General features: G+C 54.5%; 1 protein-coding gene across 2 annotated transcripts in view; it reads right to left on the bottom strand.

The window, feature by feature from the left end:
* LOC134553931 (acid-sensing ion channel 2) overlaps positions 1-22332 on the bottom strand; it is a 401966-nt gene that overhangs the window by 45341 nt on the left and 334293 nt on the right. The window lies entirely within an intron of this gene.

Raw genomic sequence — 22332 nt, forward strand, 5'->3', positions numbered from 1 at the left:
TAAATCCAGGGAATCTGCACCCATGGGATCAAAAAGTTTATTTTTTTATGGTCAGGAACCAGCTCTGTTCCCTCCCCTTCCCCCTTGGCCTGGGAGTTCTCTGTGGCTCTTCCTGGGTTTGGTGGCCATAAAAACAAACTCTTATCCAAAACAAGGACTAGAAGGAAGGAAAACATGGAAAATCCCCCTGGAGAAAGTTTCCAGGTGTTTTATAATTCTCCTGGAGTGATGGGGGTTAATCAGCCAGAACAATTAATCTCAATTAATGCTGCCAGGTCACACAGATGCTGCAAGGACACAGAATTCCCTTCATCCTGCACCTTGGGATAAACTGGATTAACTCCAACTCAAGAGCTGCATTGACTCCAAGTTAAAACTCCCAAATCAGCTCCAGGGAGTTTTTCCCTAATTCCAAGGAAAATTTTCCCTAATTCCAAGGAAAACCTGTGGCTCTGAGATTCCCACCCTGGAATGTCCCAGGAGCAGCATTTGGCTTTGAGCAGATTTTGCAAAATTTATTTTAAGAAACAAACAAAAACCCACAGAATTCCCTGGGGGATACTCAGCTCCTCCCCGAGGAAGCAGCCGGAATTTGGGCCTCCCTTTGGTGCCTGGGATGCTCCAATCCCTGTGCCTAAATCCCTTCCCAGGGCTGTGGGAATGATGGAGCCACAGCTCCTTCAGCTTTTCCTTTTGGGAGCCCTGGGATCGAGTCCCTGCTTTGTACCCATGCCCTGCCCAGGAACTGCGAGCAATCCAGATAATTCGCAGCAGCATCCCAGGTGCATCCATGGCTATTTCCACTGGAAGGGATTTTTGCAAACCCTGGCCATGGCAGGAACACCACCTCAGCAGCAACACCAAAAACTGCCCCGGTTGTTTTGACTTCAGAGTCCAGGGAATTCTGTGCAAGGAATTGCCATTTCTGGGCTGCAGAGGTGCCCTGGGAGGCAGGAAAACCCTGCCTGGAGTCAGCAAAGCCCAGCTCAGAGCTCTGTTAAATATCAAACTGCTCTTGGAGCTCAGGACAAAGAACCAGCAAGATCTGAACCAGCTCTGCTGCTGTTCCATCCCCAGCCCCTGAGGCTGCTCCATGGCCTGTCCCACATCACCACAAATCCTGGGTATCGAGAGAAAATCCCTCCTGTGAGGCTGGGGAGGGGCTGGAATGAGGTTCCCAGGGCACCTGTGGCTGCCCCTGGTTCCCTGGAGGTGTCCCAGGCCAGGCTGGGCAGGGCTTGGAGCAGCCTGGGACAGTGGGAGGTGTCCCTGCCTATGGCACGGGTGGCACTGGATGGATTTAAGGTCCCTTCTAACCCAAATAATTGCACAGTTCTGATTCCCAGCAGGCTCTGGAGCTGATTTCCCTGCAGGCCTTGGGAGTAACTCCAAGTTCAAACTCCCAAATTCCCATTCCAAGCTGCTGTCCCAGTGCTGAGCACACAAACCTCTCACCCTGCTCAGCCAAGGGATGAATGGATCCTTCTGGTGCTGCTGGAACCAGTGCTTGGGATGAGCAGTTTTCCCTGTTTTTCCCCCTGCTTCAAAAAAACACCTCCAAAATAGTCCTGAGGACAGAGCCTCCTCTGTCCCCACACACACAGGGGATTCTCAAGGGATTTCCAGTCCAACCCCTCACGACAGGGATGTTTCCCTGGCCAATTCCAGGCAGTCATTCAAATACTTCCCAGCCAGGCACCAGTCCTGTCTTTCCTGCCCAGTAAAAAAAATCCCCTCCAGTTTTTCATCTTTTTACTTTATCCCTGTGGGCAGCTCCCCGCTGGGGCAGTGGCCAAGAGGAGAATTTCAGTGCCTGGAAAGAACAGAATCCTGGAATATCCTGAGCTGGAAGGGACCCCCAGGATCAGCCAGTCCCACCCCTGGCCCTGCCCAGACCCCCCCAACAACCCCACCCTGTGCACCCCTGGCAGCGCTGTGCAAACACTCCTGGAGCTCTGGCAGCCTCGGGAATGTGGCTGTTCCCTGAGGAATTGTTCCCGTCCACCCACAGGGGGAAGAACCTTTCCCAAGATCCATCCCAATCCCCCCAGCACGGCCACAGTTCCCTGCTCTGACCTCGCTCACAGGGAGCAGAGATGGCAGCTGGGTGAGTCACCCCAGTCTCCTTTGAGGAATTGGATCCCACTGACAAAAGCCCCTTTTGTGCCCCCCTGAAATATTCAATGGGAGCCTGAGAGCCCCAGAATTCCCGTTCATCTCCGTCCTCTGCCCCAGCCTCCTCCAGGCCTGTTGCCCTGGTTTTGAAGACTTTTCTAAGCCCTCTGAATTGTTCTTCATATGGGAGTCAGAATTTTTACTTTATCACACTTTCTACTATAAACAATGGCCATGTTTTGCTAACTGTCCTTCATTGTTTACAGATTTTTAAGCAACAGGAGAAAGTTGATCGACAGCTGGCTTGACCATTGTGGTTTGAGAGGTGGAATTCCATCCTCCAATCCATGGGCACCTTTGGAAATGTAGAAAAATGAGTTTTGTAAATAAACTTGTCCCTTTTTTTCCTGCTTTGCTCACCAGCGTGTCCTCGCGCAGTTCTTGTCGTGTCATCTGTGACACAGGACCTTGGGGATGTCCCTTTGTCCCCACCAGAGCAGCGAATCCCAGGATTGCCCAGCTCCTTCCATGCCCATCTGCCAGTGGACAAAAGCTCTAATCCCAAATCTCTTCTCAATGGATGCTAAAAACAGCCCAGCCCTCAGCACTGCCCAGAGCTGTTCCCAAACACCAGGAGTCTCTGTGATGCTGCTCATTCCCTGCAACCCACCCTGGCCTGGAATCCAGGGATTGACTGTCCCAACACCCAGGGAAGGTTTGTAGGGAATAAATCCATCCCTGAGCCCCCTGAAGGAAAAGGCTGGGTGGGATGAAGGGACTCAGGACTCGTGGCTGCTCCAAGGTCCTGCTGCAGAGTGGGAAAGGAAACGGAATTATGGCTCAGGGCTGGATGATGCCAAAGGAACAAGAAGGAAAAGCTCCAGCATCCCAAATGCCAGAACTGAGTTGGGAATAACAGGAAAATGAGCAGTGACAGAGCTCATGACATTCCCTGGAACAGGGGAGTTAAGGACACTGCAGGACGGGCTCAGCACAGACACTGAACTCCCCCAAGGAACTTCATCCCCTTCCAGGATGAACAGCCAGGATTCTCAGGAAGAATCCCCCTTTTTCTGCCCAATTTTTTTGCCAAAAAAAGCTCCCCAAATGTGCATCCCCCCCAGTCCAGGGGAGCTTTCAGGAGCTGCTCCCTTTTCTCCAAGCTCCTGCCTGGATGAACTCGGTGCCTCAGCTGGAAAAAACACCAGGAATTTCAAGTGATGGATAAAGTGCATTAACCTCAGAGTGAACCTTCCCTCACAGGGCTGCCATGGCCACACTCAGCTTGGAATTTTCACAGAACAAGGAGAAAGCTCAGATTCCAGAGAGCCTTTAATGGGCTCTGTGGAGCTGCTGTTTCCCACTCCTGGCACGAATGGAAACATTGGGATCACAATGGAGCTGGCTGTGGATGGGGAGAGACTCTGAGGTGAAAATGGAATAATAGTAAAATAATGATATTGTTGTCAGCAGGCCCCGCAAAATTCCCACAAGGAATGAGGCTGCTCCAGGGTGTCCCTAGGCTCCCCCTTCATCCAGGTCAGTGTGGAGCCATCCCTGTGTTTAATCCCAGTTTAAAACCAGGGAAACCACTGGGAAATGCAATCCCTGAGCCAGGAGCTGGGAATCCACGAGGGCAGGAGGAGAATATTCCATGTCAGCATTCCCAGCCTCTCCAGGAGCTGCTCTACCTGGGAGAAGAGCAGGGAAAGCACTCCTGGATGCTTTACTGGCTTTTCCAGAAGGAAATCAGCTGGCTGGAAATCCAGGGATAATGTTTAATGTTTAATCCAGCCCAGGCAGTGCAGAGTTTGCAGAGTGAAGTTTCCATGGATTTTTCTTTGTGCTCTGTACAGAATCACGGCACAGACACAGGTAATTCCAGCCAAACCTGATCCCAGTCAAACCCACCTCCAAAAGGGTTAATTCTAGGCACAGGGCTGGATCCTGGGAGCATCCCCCAGCCACGAGGAGGACAAAGGTAGGATTAAATCCACAGAGTCCCCCACGGGGAACAAACCGTATTTTGGGATGGAGGAAGAGCCCACCCTAAGCTGATTAAGCCCCAGCTCAGCCTGGGCTGTCGGAATATTCCCAGTGCCAGAGTCAGGGATCTCCGGGATGATGGAAAAGCACCAAAAATGGGCGGGGGAGGAAAGAAAAGTGACAGATTTTTCCATGAGGAAGTCAAGAAAAATGGATTTGGGAGAGGAGGGGGGGAATCAAAGCTCCACAAAAACATGGCAGGAGAGCCCCCCCGGGAGCACGAGATGCTGGGAATGCCTGGGGTGAGGGAATCTTCCCCTGGGAATTGCTGCTACCCTGGGCAGCGGGAGAGAAAACCATGGGATACATCAGAGAAGCTCTGGCTGGACTTTTCCTCCTTATTCCACAAAACCCCTGGATCTTACAGGACAGGGAGATCCCCAAGGTCCCCATTCCAGAGCTGTCCCCAGCACTGAAGCTGAGAATAGCACTGAAAATCAGGGATTTTCTGTGGATTTTCAATGGATTTTCCTTTTTTTTCCCTTCCTCCCTTCGAGGAGAGGCACAGGGTGACCCCTGCTCCCACCACAACACATCCCTGTGAACGTGCAGGAAGGAAAATTGCAGTGAAGGGAAACTACTCCCTCTCCCACCCTGGAGCTGAGTTTATGGGATCCACGGTGCATCCCTGGCAGAGCCATCCTGCCTGGAAACGCACATCAGCAACGAGGAAACAGGGGGGAAACAGAGGGGAAACAGGGGGAAAACAGAGGGAAAACCCTTCCTCATCCTCCTGATTCCAGGCCTTTCCCTGCAGAGCCTCATCTCCAGCCCCACAGCCATGGCCACGGCCTGGGGAACATCCCAGCCATCCCTCATTTGGAATCCAAGGCTCCAAAGAAGATTCTTCTCCAGTCCCACACTTTTTTTCTGATGGTTTGGGCAAAATAGGAGATGGTGACCCAAAAAGAAAGGATTTGGTGGTTTTTTTTTTGGAAACTCAGTAAGAATTTGGATTAAAAAATCCTGACGGTGGGGAAGGGCTAGCACAGCTTTCCCAGAAAAACCGTGGCTGCCCCATCCCTGCAGGAGCTCAGAGATCCAGGGCACCCCTGGGAGGATTTTTCCCACTCCGACAGGGAGGACTGACACAATTCTCTCCCTGTGACAGCTCCGGCGGAGCCCTGGGGGGATCTGACAGGGAGGAGCAAAGCTCCAAGGATCCTATAGGGAAGGCTGAGCCAGGAGCTCCTTCCTGTTGCTCCCTGTGCCTGGCAGGGCTCGGGCAGAGCTGGCACCAGAGCTGGGAGGGAGCAGCTGCTCCAGGTGGGAACTGTGTGACTCACAGGAGCCCTGCCTGGGCCGTTTTAATAAACTGCAGAGAGCTCTGGCAGCACCTGGCAGCAGGAAATGAGACTGGGCAGCCCAGGTGATGCTGGGTTTGTCCCTGCCCTGTCCCCTTGCACAGCCTGGAGCTGTGGCTTCCTCCTCCCTCCCTGGCAATCCAGGAGAGCAGCCTGGCACTGCCAGAAGTGCAGAGGCAGGGAAAGCAGCAGCCCCGCTGGTGCCTGGAGAGGCTCCTAGGACACAGTGCTAAAAGAACAAAGTAGGTATTTATTGAAGAGTTGGCACCAACACCTGCCCAGGGGACCCCCAGCAAACCCCCAAACCCTCCCAGCCACGTCCACTGCTCCAGGAACCCACAACAAAGAAATGCCATCACATCTGGGGCTCAGCACAAACACAGCCCAAACAACAGGGCAGGAGAGAACCCCCAGAGCCCAGAGGGGGCTGGAGGAGCTCAGGGGGTGGGAACGATGGCCCTGTTAGGAACCAGGCAGGGATTCAGCGCCGCGCCAGGGATGCCTGCCCTCCTTCTGCCCTCACCAGGGTCACACAGCACACACAGCCCATGGGGCGTGGGCAGCCTGGGCAGCACTGCGGGCTGAGGGCAGCGGGGCCGTGCCCCTGGAACCCCACAGCTCAGAATGTCCCTGGAACCCCACAGCTCAGTCTGGAACCCCACAGCTCAGGCTCTCCTGCAATCCCACAGTTCGGGGTTCTCCTGCAGACCCCACAATCTGGGATCCCTCCTGCAGACCCCAGACCTCAGGGTTTAGATGGGCTTTAGGGTCCCTTCCAAACATTTTCAGACTCCCTGATCCATTCCCAGCAGGAAGCATCCCAGTATCCCCTAGCAGCAGGCAGGGCCACAGCAGAGCCCAGACTGGCGCTGGGTGGGGCTTGGAGCACCCTGGGACTCTGTGCCAGCAGCAGGGACTGCAGGAAGGGATGGGAGGCAAATGAAAGGGATGAAAGGGATGAAAGGGATGAAAAAGCAAATAATGATCCTGACCTGGAGCAGCTTCCCAGGATGGCATTTCCTGGGATGTCCCTGGGATGCCCCTGGGGGCAAAAGGGGCAGCAGGAAATGAAGGATTCCTGCTGAGGGGTTTCACTTCCAGAGAAATCCTCCCTTGGATTACAGGGATACACATTCCAGAATAAAAATCCCTCTGGGACTGCAAATGAACCCACCAGGCCTCAGCCTGTCCCTTGATTTGGGGCTAAAATTCCAAAGTTTCCATCCAGCACAGCCCAGAGAACGCTCCCCCTCACCCACCCCTGCCTGCAGCTCCAGAGGAGCCCTTGGGAAACACTTCCCTGTGCAAATCCCTGATTTTGGGGATGTCACACGAGCAAACCTCGAGGGTTCCAGGGACTGGAGGAGTCCTGTGCAGGCAGAGCTTGTTACCAACATGAGGCCAACCTCATTTAATGCTCATTCACTTCCAGGAAGGCAGGGAAGGAGCAGCAATTCCTTGCCAAAAGCAGGGATGAGGGCACAGAACCTGGACACCACAGAGTGGCATCTGCAGAGCCTCAGTTGCCCCAGGGTCCCCTCAGTGGCCACAGCCAAGGGCCACGGTCATTGAGGAGAAATTCCAGCAGCTGGCAAAACTCAGCCTCATTTATTCCTGGATTTATTCTTCCCTCAGGACATTCCCACAGGACAAATTTTTCAACTGATTTTTAATTTTTTTTCGCCTTCCCAAAGATTAATTGGCTCAGAGTGTTCCAGGCATTGCAGTTGGATGGGTTTGGGAAAGGAAGATGGATGAAACTCAACAGGAGCAGGGAGCGACACGAACTCTGGGCAAGAGCCTCAATCCCATCTGCAGCTGCATTTTCCTTTGGTTTTTTTAGGAAGGGGCTTTTGTTAGAAAGGCTTCTGGCAGGGGGAACAGCTCAGCCTGAAACCACATCCCGAATTTCCTCAGGATTTGTCTGAACTGGGGGTTCAAACCTGGAGGAATCTGCAGCAGGATTTGTGCTCAGGGTGCTGAGGGAAGTGAGGGAAAGCTGGATGAGCTCAGCCCAGCCCCAGGTGTGAGCCAGGGCAGAGATGTCCCCTCTGCCCTGTCCCCAGCAGCCCAGAGCCCTGGCAGGGCACACAAGGAGGATGGAAGTGTTCCCAGGAATGGGAGAGTTTGGGACCTTCCAAGGCAGGGAACAGAGCTGGGAATGGGCTGGAGCTCCAGGAGAGGCTGAGGGAGCTGGGGAAGGAGCTCAGCCTGGAGAAAATGAGGCTCGGGGGGACCTTGTGGCTCTGCACAACTCCTGACAGGAGGGGACAGCCAGGGGGGTCGCCTCTGCTGCCAGGAACAGGGACAGGAGGAGAGGGAATGGCCTCAGGCTAGGCCAGTGCAAACAGACACATCCAGGGTTTGGTTGTATATCCAGGACAATTTTATCCCTGAAAACGCTGCCAAGGGTGGAGCCCTCATCCCTGCAGGGATTTAAAATCCATGTGGATGTGGCACCTGGGGACACAGTCGGGGTGGCCTTGGCAGTGCTGGGCATGGCTGGATTCCACAGGCTCAGAGGGCTTTTCCAACCTGAACAATTCCACGATTCCAAATCCCATAGGAAGGGTTGGGAGGACCACGAGCAGCTCCCAGATCTGCTTGAACACTTCCATGATGAAACCTCAGAGAGACAAATCCCTCAAAGCCTCCTCCCAGTCCAAGTCCTGACCTTCAGCTCAGCTTTAATCATCCAGCTACAAAAACCAGGGCACAGCCACAGCTCTGGAATGGCTCCTGGGGAAAACTGCAGGGAAAAGCTCAGGAATCTTCCCTGCCTGATGCCTTCAAAATGAATAACAACAAAAACGCACCGCAAGTCTTCTCCAGGGCTGAAGATCAGCACAAACTCCAAGATTCCAAACTTCCCCCACATCTGTTCAGGACTTTCAAACCTATCCCATTTTCACCTGGATAGAACTGGGAAAAATCCAGGCTCTCAGCCAACAACCAGGACAAGGAAACCCCTCCTTTCTGCCCAAAAAACACCCCCACACTGCCAGCCCTGCAGAAATTCCCTGCACATCCCATTCTCCCTGCACATCCCGTTCTCCTAGGACCGGCTGTGCCATCCACGTTTCCTTAGGTGTGGGTGGGAAAAAGACTTCACAAACCTAAGAGCTTCAGTGAACTGCCCTCCTGCCTTAGAGAAGGGAAAAGTCCAGATGAGAAATGCTCAAAATTTTTAAAAATCCCGAAATGATATCCCTATAAATCCCCAAAGGATATCCCTGTAAATCCCCAAAGGATATCGGTGTGTTACAAACCCAAACTCAGGCACAGAGCATCAAGGAAATGCCACCAAACAGAGCACGGGTGCTTCCTGCCCATCAATCCTGGAACCACCCCCATTCCAGCCCTTTTTCCACCCAATTGCCATTAAAAATGCAGGTTTTGGGCGCTGAGCTTGTGGTGTTGTCACTCCACTGCCGTTCCAAGAGCTGCTAATTGCTGACAAGCTCATTACAAGATGAAAGCAGCAGGAGTGGAATGCTGGAATGTTTTCCTGCCTGTCTGCAGAGGGAACAGCTGGCCCAAACCTCCAGCACTAATCCCATTTAACTGGAGCAAAAATACCTCCAGCAATAAATAAAACACCCTTTTCACTCACAGATTGGATATTCCCTCCTCCGAATCCACCAGGACTGCTTGGTGGATTTTTAGCTGTTTCCCAGTTGTGCTCACAGGGAGATGGAGATTCAGGAGCTGAGCCCAGCAGGGAGAGAGAAGGAAGAACAGGAGGAGGAAAAACAGATGTGGGCAAGGTCACCCTGATGTGGAACTGGCACTCAGTGGTGCAAACTGCTGCTTTGGAGCCCTGTGATCCCAGCAAAGCCATTCCAGAAATCTGGGAACTGGATGAAGGCTGGACTTCACCTTGGAAATCTTTTCCAGCCTTACTGGTTCTGTGGTTTGATTTCTTTTTGCAAATTCTCTCGCTCAGTCCCTGCTCTTTATTTACCTCTGTCACAGGCAGGGGGCTCCAGCCTGTCCCAAAGTCCCCCTGCCATGGCCAGGGAGGGACAGGAGACAGACACTGCCTAAGGAACCCATCTAAACCCACCCAAACCCATGTAACCCCATCCAACCCCATCCAAACCCCACCTAAACATCACCCAATCCCATCCAAACCTCACCCAACCCCATCTAACCCCATCCAAACATCACCCAACGCCACCCAAACATCACCCAACCCCATCCAAACCTCACCCAACCCCATCCAAACATCACCCAACCCCATCCAAACATCACCCAACCCCATCCAAACCTCACCCAACCCCATCCAAACCTCACCCAATCCCATCCAAACCTCACCCAACCCCATCTAACCCCATCCAAACATCACCCAACGCCATCCAAACCTCACCCAAGCCCCACTCAAACCCTACCCAACCCCATCCAAACCCCACCTAACGCTACCCAAACCCCATTCAACTCCACCCAAACTCCACCCAAGCACCAGCCAAGTCCAGCCTGGTCCATCCCCCCTTGGGAAAGCCCTTGGAGTTTCCCACCCCCTCTGTCCCTGTTGCCACCCAGTCCCTGGGCAGTGGGATTTGGAGCCAGGCTCACACACAGCAGGAGTCCACGTCCAGGCTCCTCCATCCCAAGGTCCAACAGCAAATGCAGGCAGTGATAACAAAAATCCCAACAGCAAATCCCCACCTGGTCACCTCAAGCCAGGGCTGAGACCTTTGTGGGATCCCTTCCCCTGCTCCACCCCAAGAGGCTCCCAAGCTCTGCTGATACACAAATACCCTTCTCCTGCTCCATCATACCCTGAACAATTTGCTTTTCCAAGTTCCTGGGTCCTCCCTCCAGGGCTGCCTTTGACAGGATTTGTTCCTGTGAGGTTTGAGCTGGGTTTGCTCTGCTTTGAGCCAGGTCCTGCAGCCCCCAGCATCCCAAACCCTGCAGAGCAAGGACAGCCCAGAGCCCTCCCTCATGGCTTTCCACACTGCTGCTGCTGCTGCAATACTGGAAAAACCCCCTGAAAGCATTAAACCTGCACCAATTCCTACAGCAAGGACACCCAGGGGAAATTCCAATTTACTCCAGAGGCAGAGCACAAACCACCCCACAGCTCCCCCCAAGCTGTCCCAAAGCAGCAGCACAGCCTCACCCAGGAGCAGCAGCAGCAGCTTTGTTTTTTCAGATTTAACACGTGAGGAAACAGGAGTCAGCAGAGCCCTGGGTATAACCCCAGCCTTCCCCCACGAGGGCTGGACCCGGCCTTGCTCCACTGGGATTCGGGATGTCTCCATCAGAAGGGAATTGCCTTTCCCAGCCCAGGGAAAGAAGGATGAAAATCAAGTGTCACCATCACTAATGAGCACTGATGGCTCCCAAGGACTTCTGAACCACACAGGCTGCCAGACATCAAGGACTTGCTCTGGATTTTCCCTGCTCCTGTTTAGTTGCTGGGAAACCACAGCCTGTGGCACTCAGCCCCTCTGGCTTGGCCCTGAGGAGCCAGAGCTCTGGGGGTGAGTCTGTCCAGCAGGGCAGATCCCGATCCTTCAGATGGCAAAATGAGGGGTGAGCACCCAGCCATGGCACTGCCATCCCCACCAGCACCGGGCTTAGAAATCCCAAAAATCCCCTGTCCCATGGATCGCCTGTGTGGACACAGGGAGGGCTCCCAGGGTCACGCTGACAGACTGGTGTCCCCTTCATCCCCAGTGGAGCTCCCCTTTGCCAAGGCAGGGAGGAAACGAAGGCCAAAGGAGCAAAACCACTTCAAAAAGTGGAGAGGGAGCAAAACAAACTGGGGGATTTTCCATGGAAAGTGGCTCCTGTGCCTGGGATAACAAAGGGTGAGAGGAGCTGGAGCCAGGCTGGGAGAGCTAGAGGTGCTCACCTGGAGAGGAGAAGCTCCAGGGAGAGCTCAGAGCTCCTCCAGGGCCCAAAGGGGCTCCAGGAGAGCTGGAGAGGGACTGGGGACAAGGGATGGAGGGACAGGACACAGGGAATGGCTTCCCACTGCCAGAGGGCAGGGATAGATGGACATTGGGAAGGAATTGTTCCCTGAGAGGGTGGGCAGGCCCTGGCACAGGGTGCCCAGAGCAGCTGTGGCTGCCCCTGGATCCCTGGCAGTGTCCCAGCTCTTCAAACCCACACAGCTTCTCTTCCCTACTAACTCCATTTCCCAACACAGAATCCCAGGATCTCTAAGGTTGGAAAACTCCTCCAGGATCTCTGAATCCCAGCTGTGCCTGATGCCCACCTTGTCCCCAGCCCAGAGCCCTGAGTGCCACCTCCAGGAAATCCTTGGACACCTCCAGGAATGGGCACTCCAAACCTCCCTGGGCAGCCCCTGCCAAGCCCTGAGCACCCTTTCCATGGGGAAATTCCTGCTGATGTCCATCTTGAGCCTCCCCTGGCCCAGTCTGAGGCCGTTCCCTCTCCTCCTGTCCCTGTTCCTGGCAGCAGAGCCCGACCCCTCCGGCTGTCCCCTCCTGTCAGGAGTTGTGCAGAGCCACAAGGTCCCCCCTGAGCCTCCTTTTCTCCAGGCTGAGCCCCTTTCCAGCTCCCTCAGCTGCTCCTGGGGCTCCAGCCCATTCCCAGCTCCATTCCCTGCGCTGGACATGCTCCAGCCCCTCCAGCTCCTTCTTGTTTAGAAGAGCCCAAAACTGAACCAGGATTTCAGGTGGGGCCATCCCAAGATTATCCTGGGATTTCACTCCTCCCTCCTGGCTGTGGGATCCCTCAGTGCTGGATGTTTAAAGCCAGCCCTAAGGATGTGTAAAAATCTCTGATCTCCTTTTAATCTAAATCCCTAATCCTTAAAACCATCAAGGAAAGCTTGGAAATGTTATCTGAAGCAGTATCCAGGCCAGAGGCAAAACACAAACAGCTAAAAAACTTTCAACCACCTTAAAATTGTGGGTTTTATCAGTCTTCAGCCAATTCCCATTATTTGGGGCTGCTGAACCCCTGGTGTCACATCCCCCTCTCCTGAGGTGTGCAGGTAATTCCACAGGGAGCTGATCCCACACAGAGCTGATCCCACACCAAGCCGCAGCCTGTGGAAAGCCCAAAAAGCTGCCACTGATGTTGATTATCCCGGATTATCCTTCACAGGATGTGGCAGATCCCAAATTCAGGAGTCATTCCAAATAAAAGCTCCCCAGACTTGGGAAGGGGAGATGGAGCAGGGGAAAAGACCTGGAATTTCTCCCTATCACCAATTAGCTGCTAATGATGGTTTCATTTTGAGGCTTCATTCTGGTGAGCAGAAATTCCCTCCTGTGCCAAGTGAAAGCTGAACGCTGACTCCATGAGGGAAAGGCCTTTGGAAAAGCAGGAATATTGATGTGAGGGTTGCAAATCCCCTGCTCATCCCACAGCCAGAAACCTCCCAAAACAGGGAAAGGCCACAAGCTGAGATGGATCCTGTCCAAGCAGGACACTGAGGAATTCAGGAATCTCCCTGATTTATTCCCACCTGCCCCCAATGGCTCCCCTATCCAAGAGCCTCGGAGACACTGGAATTATTTTAACACAACGAATTTGGCACAAAAAAGCCAAAGCCAAACCAATGGGCATGAGCAGGAAAGGGATGGGAAGTGTCCAGTGCTTGGAAAAATCCAAGGCAGAGGAGATTCTGGGAAAAGGAAAAATTTCAGGTGGAAGGAACCTATAACAACCATCAAATGCCAGGGGCACACCGGGAGCTGGGAGCAGCTGGGAATCCCAGCCCAGGGAAAACCATCTCAGGCAGCAGCATCCATCTCCCACTGCTGTGGCACAGAGCCACAGGGAAACGCTGCCCTGCCAGGCCAGGAAAGCAGCACTGCTGTCAGCAAGGTCCCACCTCCCACCTGGGAACTGGGTTGGAATATCTGAGGAGAGAGCAGGGAGCAGAGAGCACGACCCTGGCACAGCTCCTGCAACCACAGCTCCCCCGGGCACTGGGGCCACCACCTCAGGGGACAGCTGTGTCCCCAAAACCGGCACAGAGGGCAGGGGGAGCAGGGAGGGACAGGGGTGACTGAAACCCCCAGGAGAACCCCGGGGGCAGGGAGGGGCTGAGGGGAATGGAAGAGGACTAAGTTTGTGAGGGTAAAAGGAAAGTGGGCTCTCCAGAAGAAAACAGGGAGCTTGGGAGGATCCCTGGAATGCGGTGTTGAGCATTTATAAAACACCAGGAGCAGGATCCAGCTGGAGCCCCGGGTGCCACAAATCACCCAGGACCTGGAGGAGGCTCCCAGAGGGGAAAAGTCTGGATGAAGGCATCACCAGGAACACAGGTACTGATGGTTTTGAGATCCACCAAAGTGTTTGGGATAGTGTGGGAAGCTGGGATTGTGGGAACAGTGCTGGGATCTGACAGCTTCAGCCAGGATTTTCAGGATTGTTTCCCAGGGAATGACTTGGGCAGGGCGGTGCCTTCTGCTCCAACACTCCCTGAAGGAAGAAATTCCAGCATTCAGCTGAGTTTGGAGAGCAGGAGATGCCGATGGAGCAGGGAAGGAGCTGGAAAGCTGAACTGGAATGCTGGGAGCAGCTGTTCCAGCACAGGGAACTGGTCCCAACCTTTCCATCCCTTATCCCAGGCAGAGGATAAGGGGGAAGATCATCTCCCTCCTCAGAGAATCCATTGCTATTCCAAAATATTTCTTATAAACTTACATCCACCTGTGGGAATATTAAGCTGGCGTATTCCAGGGAATGTGCCAGGCTGTTTTCCTGCTGCACAGTCCATTTTCCACGTTTGGAGCTATTTGGGAATTCAGCTAAGCAAAAAATTTAGCTAAGCAAGAAGGTCTCAGACAGATAGAATTGTTCCCTGGGAGGGTGGGCAGGCCCTGGCACAGGGTGCCCAGAGCAGCTGTGGCTGCCCCTGGATCCCTGGCAGTGCCCAAGGCCAGGTTGGACAGGGCTTGGAGCAGCCTGGGACAGTGGAAGGTGTCCCTGCCATGGCAGGGGTGGCACTGGGTGGGCTTTAGGGTCCTTTAAGGTCCTCTCCAACCCAAACCACTTCCCGATCCCGTTTCTCCACCTGCCTGCAAAGCCCCCCAGGTACCTCCAGGCTGTGCCAGGTTTGTTTGGAGCTGCAGGAACAGAATTCCACTGACAGGCTGCTGATCCTTCTGTCCTTCCCTGCCACCTGAGTGCTGGGAGCACTGAGCTGTGAATACCAAGGGAAAGATGGGATTGTTCCTGTCAGGAACATGTGCTGGGAGCCAAGCGGGGTCTCCATGCCCACAAGGAGCCACTTTGGATCATTCCATAAATTTAATACAAAACCAGGAGCCAATTCCCCCAATGGCTTCCCCTGGTTCCAGCTGCTGAAAGGTTTTTGAAGGGAAAAAGGAAAAAATCCCAAACCACCCAATTCCAAGCTTTTTACAATCATTTTATCCAACTTTTCCCCCACCCTGGAGCCAGGAATTCCTGCCTGGGAATCAGAGTTAATTGGATTATAATGGGCCATTCCTCCTGATTTAATAAAGCAGAGGAAAATCAGGATGGCAGCAGTGTGCTCCTAGGATTGGGAACAGCTCCAGTTCCTAATTTACGTTCCAACTTTATTATTGAAAAAATTTCAAGCTCCAGGGGTTTGGGGAAGAAATTTGCCTAGAATGTGTTTTATTCCAGGAAGAAATGATAGAATTGGGAAGAGAGATGTGGAGCTATCCATGAGAAAATTAAAAATTCCTGCTCCCACTGCTTGAAATTACAGGGGCAAAAAGGAAGAAAAAGAAAGAATGAGAACTCCCAGGAGTGCTGGAGAGGGAAGTGAATGAGATGTGATACCCCAGGGTTTGGAGTGATGGGATTCCCTGGTTTCAGCAGGGCAGAGCCCTCATTCCAGAGCACAGCAGGATGGATGGGTGACTTCCCAGAGAGGGATTGGGAAAAGGGAATGAGGGGAGGGTGGAAGTGCTGAAAAGGGCCAGAAAGGGGACATGGAGCAGGAATGCAGCACCAACCAGCCCTGCTGGAAGCCCTGAGCACACCTGGGCTGGGCTGAGTAGGTTTTGGGGGACAATTCCCACCTTGGGAGCTGAGGGTTCATTTTTAAAGCCTGGGATTTAGGCAGGATTTTCCCAATCAGTTCCTGGCCCCAGAGGAGTCCCTACAACACCACAGAAGGGAGCCCCCATCCCAAAAGGCATCCTAAAGGGTATCCCTGCATTCTAGAGGCATCCCTGCATCCCAAAGGATATCCCCCCATCCCTGCATCCAGGCCAGTTCCAGCTGCTGTCCCGCATGGACAAGGAACGGGAAATCAGCCCTTGGATGCCATCCAGCTGCAAAATGTCTGGACAAGCAGCAGCTCCCCAGGCAGGCTGAGCCCTTTCCAGAGGGATAAATAATCCAGAGGAATCCCTGTCCATGCCCCAGGATGGAGAGCTGCTGCTCCAGAGAATAATCTAGCAGTTTTCCTCCACCCCAGCTCATGGCAAATCTGCAGCCGGGATGGGAAAAGCAAATACAAGAGAAAAAATCTCATCCCAGTTCCAATTGTATCCATCCTGCTGGAAAAGGGATGGATTCCAGAGCCAGCCTGGGATGCTACAAGGCCCTCCTGACACCACGGGAACAGTGGCTCCCAGTGGGAACAGACTCCAACAGCCCAGGGAATTCAGGATAAATGACAGGATGGGAAAAGCACGGCCAAAAGGAAACAAAGCTCCAATTTCAGCCATCCCAGTGGGAAAAGTGACTGATTCTGGAGTCAGCCTGGATTGCTTATGGCACCATCAATGCTCCCAGTGGGAACAAGCTCCAGGGATTTCAGGATAAATGGAATTACCCTGACCTGGAGCAGAGGGAAGGGCGAACTCGGCAGCCTCAGGCCCCCAAGGGAACAAACTCAGGGGCACCAAGAGCCCAAATCCCACAATTCCCACCCTGCATCCCTGGATTTCCTTCCCCTCCCCGCAGCAGTGTCCCACAGCACCTCCATTCCAGAAATTCCCATTCTTTGTGCACTGTTGGGAGGTGGCCCCAGGCAGATCCTGGAGCAATTTGCAAACATTAATTAAGCCCTGGCGGCATCCCGGAGTGGGCGGGGACTGTAAGTGTGTCTTTAATTACATTAATTCTGCTCAGGGTGGGCAGTAATTATTGGGAATCTATTCCACAACTCAAACAAACCCGTGGTGATGATTGCACCTTTAGCACCCGAAATCCCCTTTCTGGATGGATTTCTGGATTTCTGGATGGATGGAATAAATGGAAAAGGGAAAAAACAGCAGGCAGGAAGAAAGAACACAGGAAAGCCCTGCTAAAAATCTCTTCTCTTCCTGCAGTCGGATGCTCCTTTCCCAAAAAATCCCATCCCTCAATTCCCAAACACTCCCAGGCCTCCTCTCCACAAAATCCCTGCTCAAGGGAAGGGGTTTGGTCTGTGCTGCAACCCAGGCCAAAACTGGGAGCAGCTCCTGGAGGAAGCAGCCAAACTCAGCTGAATCCTTTCCCCACAAAGTGATGTTTGTCCTGTCCTGCCAGAAATCAAAGTTCCCACATTCAAGGTGAGGTAAGGAGTTGGATTCATGGATCCTTGTGGATCCCTTCAAACCCAGGACAGTCTGTGAGTCCAGGAGAGCTCTCAGCACAGAATCTTGCCCAGACATTGGTAAAACCACCAGGGGTGCAGAATTCTAAGAGCTGCCTGCACCTGGATCCAGAGGCACTGGGATACAGTGTGGGATGCAAAGGAGCCCAGCCCAGCCCTGTTCTTCCCAAATTCCATGGAATTTGCAATCCTGTCTCCCTGCACAGCCACACGTCCCCAGCACATCTATCCTGCTCCAGGCCAGCAGGGCCAGGTTCTCCTCCTCTGCTGGGACATTCCTGGCCAAACCTGGAGGGAGCCTCCCAGGAAGTCACTCAGTCTTCCAAGGACATGGAGCTGCTGGAGCAGGTCCAGAGGAGCCTCTGGACCTGCTCCAGGGCTGGAGCCCCTTTGGAGCCAGGCTGGGAGAGCTGGGGGTGCTCACCTGGAGAGGAGAAGGCTCCAGGGAGAGCTCAGAGCTCCTCCAGGGCCCAAAGGGGCTCCAGGAGAGCTGGAGAGGGACTGGGGACAAGGGATGGAGGGACAGGACACAGGGAATGGCTTCCACTGCCAGAGGGCAGGGATGGATGGGACACTGGGCTGGAATTGTTCCCTGGGAGGGTGGGCAGGCCCTGGCCCAGGGTGCCCAGAGCAGCTGTGGCTGCCCCTGCATCCCTGGCAGTGTCCAGGGCTGGATGGGGCTGGGAGCAGCCTGGGACAGTGGGAGGTGTCCCTGCCATGGCAGGGGTGGCCCTGGGTGGAGAGAAGCCCCTTCTTCCCTGCTGCTGCTGCCCAGCTCTCCTTGCTCCAGGGATTCCTTTGGGATCCCTGCAGCTCTCTGGAACCAAGCAGCTCCGGCAGGGAAGGGCAGCTCTGGAATCCCTGGACTCTGTCCTTCCTCTCCCACAGCTTCTGGCCCCTCTCAGGACGCACCGGTTCAGTGCCAACTGAGCTCATTCCCCAGCCCAAGTAAAGTCCAAATCCCCTCAACACCCAATTCTGTAGATCAGGAATCTCCACCCTGACCCCAAACCCACAGGAATTCACCCCAAACCCCTCAGCCCACCCCTCCCAGGCAGCACTGCTTGGGGCAGCACTTTGCACAGCCCAGCCCTGACCCCTCCTTGGATTCTGCCACCAGGATTCCCTCAGGATGGGAGAACACGGCCTTGGCTCCACAGTGACCCCAGGCTGAACCCAACCAGCTCCCTAAAGTGGCACTGGGACAATTTGGGAGCACATTCAAGGCTCCAGCTCCACATCAGCACCATTAAATACCACCCACGCCCCTTCCAAAGGCAACACCACCCCCAAGCCAGAGCTTTGTTTGGAAGTGAAGCCAAAAATAAAGAATTAAAATAAAAATATGAGAGAATAAAGGTGGAAAATGGAACTGGGTAAAACAGTTTGTGGGTGAGTGAGGAAAATCCCCAAATAAACAGCCCCACATCCTGAAATTCCTCTGCAATTAACTGTGGTGATGGTAATTAAGGTGTTCACGGCTGTTCTGAGCTTTGGGCTTTCCAAGCTGGTGACACAGAACTCCTGTCTGCCCTCACCAAACCCAAGGCTGAAACCCAATCATTAAGTGGGATAAGGATGAGCTTCACCATGAACACAGGATTCTCTGAGGGAACAGCACAATTACAGCCCTCACCTGAGGGATATTTCATCAGGTTTGCAGGCAAATACTCAGGGATATCTTTAAAAAGCAGTATTGAGGTCTCTGTGTAGCTGCTGCCCCAGAGTCCCTGCTCTGAGGAGAAATTAAATGGTTTAACAAAAAATAACTGAACAAATCAAACCACCAGTAAGTACTGACTGCAGAGCCTCTGGAACACCCAAAAAAATCAAGGATTTCATGAAGGATGGGGACCAAACCCTGCCACACCTCCCAGAACAACCCCTGCATCCCCTCAGCTCCCCAGGCAGACAATCTGATTTGGGGAGTTATTCAATCAGGAGATCATTAACCCTAAACCCCAGCCCCTGAACAGACCCCAGGATGCTGCATCCACCCCTGAATTTCTCAGGATGAAAAATCATAGGAAGGAAGAAATCAATGAGCACAGCATAGGGTAACCAAGATAAATATTCCAGGGACAAAGAGCTCAGAGGAATAAATCAACCCCAAATCCAGGGAATGCAGAGCAGAGCAACATGCACTTAATCCTGAGCCTCAGTTCCTCCAGAGGGGGCCATTTCAGGGAAAGCAGATCCTTACTGAACTGCCCAGCCTAGTACCTGGATTTGGAGTCTGAGAGAAGTTTTGAAGGACAGGAGCTGCTGGATGGTTCCTTCCCTTAGAATCAGCACAGAGGCATTTGGGAAGATTGGATATCTCCAGCTCCAAGCATTTATGGATGGTTTTCCCCATCCCTGGAAGTGTCCAAGGCCAGGCTGGATGGGGCTTGGAGCACCCTGGGGTAGTGGAAGGTGTCCCTGCCCATGGAACAGGGCTTTAAGGTCCCCCCAACCCAAACCATTCCAGGATTCTTGGATAACCATCCCAACAACCCAGCCTAAAATAAGTAAAGCCACACACTGACTGAGGGCATGAGACTCTATCTGATCCATTAACAAATCCTCATCCTTCTGGAAAACATTGACAGGGACAACAAACCCTCCTGGAGCAGGCTAGGGAATAATCCAGACCTGAGCCCTCCCAAATGGAATAAATCCAATGGGATCATGCCAGCCCTGCAATCAGGGATCAGTGCAATTCCACATTTCCATTTATTAAGGAATAAAAGCAACACTTCCCACGCTGTTGGGATTGCTGGGCTTGTTCTCCAGTCCTTTTCCTTTTCCACATCACCCACGAAACCCAACTCCCGCTGTGCCCCCACAGTGTGGAGGGGCTGGAAGGAGAGGGCATGTCCTGTGGGATACGGGCTGGAAGGAGTGGGAATGTCCTGTGGGGTATGGAAAGAGTGGGAATGTCCTGTGGGATACGGGCTGGAAAGAGTGGGAATGTCCTGTGGGATACGGGCTGGAAGGAGTGGGAATCTCTGGGAGGAGCTCCAGGACAGAGCTGGCAGGACTCACAGAACAGCTCCCTCCCCAGCCCCTCTGCTCTGCTTCACAGCTCAGCCAGCACCCGTTTGCTCCAAGTCACCTCTGCTTTGGGCTTTGGGGGGTTTTACCAGGAAAGCCTCATCTCCCCTGGTCTTTTGGCACAGAAGACGCTCTTGGAGCACCTGAGCAGGTCTAAAACCTGCACAATTCTCTTTATACCCCCGTTTATTCTGTTTGCATTTATCTTTTCACACCTCCTGCCTCATCTCTGTGCCCAGCTCAAACCACACGATTTTCCTGCCTCTCCTCGGGGTTCTCCTTCCCAGTTCAGCAGCAGAAGCTCCAGGTACTCCAGACCCCAGGGGCTGCCCCAGGCTCGGCCCCAAAGGAAGCCCCAACCCTGGGTGTGGCACCTCCAACCCAAAGACACATCCAGGGAGGCAGCCCCTGCCCTGAGCTGTCCGGACACTCCACACGCCCAGGACGTTGTTCCCAGCACCTCCCCAGGGAACTCCTCTCTTCCCCAGGGATTCCCAGATGGAGAAGCTCCTCAGCCTCCCCTCAAGGACAGCACAGAGGTCACTCCCCTGTTCCTTCAGCCAGACAGGAGCAGGGACGTGCAGGGACACAGGGAGGTGGCACCGACCCCCCTGACCTGCAGCAGGCAGAGCTCGGGGCAGGGAAAGCAGATCCAGCTGGTTCCACAGGGATTCCCCTCTCCCTGCACCCTACAACCACAGACCCTCCGGGATGGGAAGGATATTTTCCCTATTTCCTCAGCTGAGCAATCCCCTCAGTGCTGTGAGATCCCAGGGAGAATCCCAGGGATCACAGTCCCAATTCCCTCCCTGCCAGCCCCGGGAAGCAGCTCCCGGGACCTCTCCAGGACGGCTGGAGGGGACCCCGCTGCTCAGCCCCCCGTGCTGGCTCCAGCAGCAGCTGCGGGGCCGGGAATGCCCAATTCCATGCCAGGGTAACTCCTGCAGCACTCCCGGAGCAGCCCCGCAGCCACGGCAGCGCTCCAGGATTTATTTCTGCCGGGACCACGGGAACCTCTGCCGGGTCTGCCGCACCTCGGAGGAGGCAGGGGCTTGCGAAAAGCTGCACTTGGCCCCTCCTGGCAACAGCCACACACCATCAGATCCTGCCCTGGCATCTGCGAGGGGAGGCAGCTCTTCCCCGCCGCCCACTGCCTGCTCCTGCTGTGATTCCCCAATTTCCTCATGCCACGGCACCGGATGGCCCTGCTGGAAAGGGCCTGCCTCAATATCCCATTTTATTTATCATTTTCCCTCCAGCTGTGCCACTCCCGCTCCCGTTTGCAGCAGCAGCTGCTGCCTGCACAGCCGGGGCAGCTCCTCCATCCCGCAGGGAGTCCTCCCTCCTCCCTGCACAGTTTAGGGCTGACGTGACAAGTCCGGAGGGACAATTCCGGCTGATTCCTAGGCTGCATCCCAGGCAGAGCCGGGAATTCAGCTCCTGTCGGCGCCGCAGCTCTCACACGGAGTTCGGTGTGTCCCCACAGAGCCCAGCCCCGCTCTTTGCAGGATGTTCGCTCACAGCCACCCTGGCGCTCTCTGCGGAGATCAGAGGAGCGGAATATTCCAGCACCGCCAGCATCCCGCTGCTCTGGGGCAGCGCCGCCGCCTCCTCCACGTGGGTCCGGTTCCAGCTCCCACTCAGTCCCCTCTCAACACATCAGAGCTCCCAACAGTCCCACCGGCATCTCCCCAAGCACGGATCCGACTCCCAGTGGTTTGTAAAGCCCTGCCCGAGTTTTGGGGTTGATCCCAAAGCACTCCGCCTCAAACACCTTTTGGATCAGCTCCGACCAGCCAAGCTCCGCACCCAGAGCGCCCCAGAGTGCGCAGCCCGCACGGCCCCAAAGGAACAGCTCCGGGGACTCCGGAACTGCTCAGGGACCCGAGGAGGCCGGACAGAGCGCGGGGGGCCGGGCACAGCACAGCCCGGCGGGATCAGGGCCGGGCCGGACCCACGCTGCGGCCACGGCGCACCCGGGGGACCTCGGCTTGGACAGGGAAAAATCCGGGTGCGACCACGCTGAGAGCAACACGGAACGTGGGGCGGCAGCGGCCGGGATGGTGCAACATCAATTTAATTATTTCTCATTAAAACACAAGGCAGCAGCCAGCCCCTCACACGCCACAGAGTCACCCCTAGACCGGAGAGCATCACTTCGGGCCGGCGGAGAAACCAGCGGGAGGGAAAGCGCTCGGTGGGCAGCGACCCGGGGAGCTCCCGGGCCGGGGGGGCCCTGCCCGGCAATGCAGGACCCTCTGGACCCTCCGGGACCTGCTGGACCCCCCGGGACCCGCC

This window comes from Prinia subflava, chromosome 8, assembly GCF_021018805.1.
Source record: "Prinia subflava isolate CZ2003 ecotype Zambia chromosome 8, Cam_Psub_1.2, whole genome shotgun sequence".
NCBI lineage: Eukaryota > Metazoa > Chordata > Aves > Passeriformes > Cisticolidae > Prinia > Prinia subflava.